We start from the raw sequence: 3022 nt of genomic DNA on the forward strand, positions 1-3022 counted from the left end.
TGGGTTGATGAAAAATTCGTGTGAGGTTCACAAAGTTGCCCCAGTTTTTCTTTGACAAGGGGTTCAGTTTGAAAGAGGTAGTGGACATGTACAGGATCGGCTAAAAGGATGGCCCCCAATTGGTTTGATTTTTCTTTTCGAATGCTTTTGGTTGGATGGCAGGAAGATCCCCTCTTCTTGAGACATTTATTTTTTTTTTCTTTCTTCTCTTTTCAACTTTTTTTTCGACACATTGAAAGTAATTTCTCCTTATCGCAAAATTAAGCTTTATGAAAATTCGAACAATCGTTATTCAATCTGCGTGGACTTTATTAAGCTTGTAACGTGGCCAAGGGCTAAAAGGTATTTGAAAAAAGGATATGAAGGCCCAAATGAATGTTTGTTGGTTATTATTTTTTTTTTGAAACAAGGGTTATCATCTAAGTATTGCATCAATTATTTGACTTTTTGAGCACTTTCGCTTTTTCTCGAACTTTTACTTTCATTCTTTTTGCTCATCATCACCTCGTGATTTTTTTGTGCTTTTTTTTGTTTTTCTTTTGTTTTTTTCTTTTCTATTCTTGATGAATTCTCTTTGTTTGACCACTGAGTGCTCTTCATTTGCAACACGAGTTGACTCCTACCTAATGACAACCCTTGCTTGGGGATGATTTTGAAAAAGAAATTATTTTTGGCTCAAATAGGGTGACAATGGATATATTTTTGCTTTTAGGTAAAAACAAGAAGGCCACACATCATTTCAAACTCTGATTGCTTTATTTTCAAAAGATTAATTTTGCGACTGGATGACCTCAACATGAGTCTTTTTTTTTCTTTTTGTTTCTTGCCTTTTCCTTTCTAGATTGCCCTTTCGGGTTTTCAATCTAGTGGGCTTACTCTTCTTTTTTTTATTTTGTCTTTCTTTTTCAATTTTTTTTCAATTTGTCCTATGGGATTCAGGGATCACCCTACTAGCGCAAGCGAGAAAACCTTTGATCAGGCCAATCTGCCCCAGTGTAAAGGTTTACTTTGTTATTGAGGGCAGCGATGATGTTTGTTGAGGGGAAATCCTTTGTTTGGGAAAAGTGATGGGTGGTGATTTTCAAGCAGCATGTGCACAAACGTCTTGAGAGAAACGTCAAAATTGTTATTTTTGATTTAACATTTAACCTCGGAAAAGTCTGACACTACAACTTTTTTTATTTTCATTTTTTCATCATTTTTTTCTTTTTTGCTTCTCTTTTTTTTTTTGCTATTTTCCAAAAACAAGAGTTTGAAGATTTGCAAGACAAATGACTCAAGATCGCCATCATTTTTCAATTTTGTTTTCCACAATACCCTTTCAGAACTCGATTTCCAGCACTACTTGGAGAAACCCTGTAGAGAAAGTTCGCATTTAAAGTCATGGATGACGGCGCGATATCAATGAACACAAATCTCTTGGCAAGATACTTCACAACATCAAATTCACTTGTGCGATGACTTATGTTTTCTCATATGGTCTTAAAGCCCATTTCATTGCTTCATGGCATCTGCATAGACAGTCTTAAGTCGTGCCCCAATAGTAGACTGACTTTTTCAAAATTTAACCATCTTGAATTAGCCAAAGATTGCATTTGAACTTGAACACCCAACACTTTTGATGGAATGATCAATAGTCTCTTCGTGGTAACCACCTTTTTCATCATGAGTCCTGAGGTATTGAGGCTTTAAAGGCTTCATGTAATAATTAGAGACAAGGCCTTTTTGATACAGACTTGGAAACGACGTTGCTTAAGTCATATGTATAGGAGTGAAGCTCGCAGCCTTTTCTCTTGATCAATCATTTTCCTGCCCAACGGCTTAGTGAGAAGTTGAGTTTGAATCAAATATCCCATTTGTCTTGCAATCGTTTCAAGTGAAGGGTAAGCCAACGGGATTTGAGCGNTATGGGGTGATTAAACTCTTTGTTTTCTTCTCTTCGCAAGCTTAAACCCGACTTGTTCATATTTGCTATCATGACATGACCTTATGCGATCGTTCAAATCCTCATGCTAACTTCAATTCTTTCTTCAAGTATTCTCAGGTATGCAAAGTTTGAGGAACATTGCTCACCATGGTCTCACAAAAGGGTGATTGCAGAGTATTTGTGAACATCAACCATCTCGTTATCACTCATAAGAGACTTTCCTTGAGCAACACTTTTTCCACCTTTAGGTACTCTTTGAATGATTTTGACTCCTTTTTCACCATACCATGTAGTTGTAATCCATGAGATGTCACATTCGTGTAATATTCGAAATGCTTCAAGAAAGCATCCATCGAATCCTCCCAAGTTCAGATGCACTAAGGTTCATGATGATAACCTCAATTTAGTGGCATGCCAACCAATCTACCTTAGAAGAAATGAATTAGCAATTTTTCATCATACGCACACATAGCCGTTTTCTTGTCATATGCCATGAGATGAGTCTTAAGACAAATGGTCCCTCTATATTTCTCACCTTTGGAAAATTTAAACTTTTGAATGTATCATCAGATCCGGGACTAAGCAAGCCTTGCAACATTTTCATACTTAGCGCTTCATTCACCTTCTATGGCTGTCATCCTTTTTCAACATTTCAAATTTGCCCCTGTCAACCTCAACATCTACTGGTGTGCAAATAGGGAAAGAATATTTCAACTCATATTGCCTTGTCATCGTCATGATCACAATACTTGATTAAAGCATTTTCCTAGGGACCATGAAAGTGGTTGCCCTAATCTTGTTTTCCACTTCAACTTCGTTATCTTCTGCCTTTTGAGTGCGAACTTGCCCCAAGTATGCTCCTAAGGGTGAAGTGTAATTTAGGGGAAGACCGTGTAAGGGAAATTTTGGGTCTCTGATACTTTTTGTTGCAGTCGTGGTGCACACAAATCTTCATTTCCCTATGAGGCATTCAGGGCCTCTAAGGCTTGAATAATTTGCCCCTTCAATTGTTGGATATCAACTTTTATCCCTTCTTGAACTTCTCCTAGGTTCTCCAAGATTTAGTAACTGGTTCGAGTCCTTTAGGGTATCTTG

The sequence above is a fragment of the Vigna radiata genome, chromosome 7, assembly GCF_000741045.1.
Source record: "Vigna radiata var. radiata cultivar VC1973A chromosome 7, Vradiata_ver6, whole genome shotgun sequence".
NCBI classification, from domain to species: Eukaryota; Viridiplantae; Streptophyta; class Magnoliopsida; order Fabales; family Fabaceae; genus Vigna; species Vigna radiata.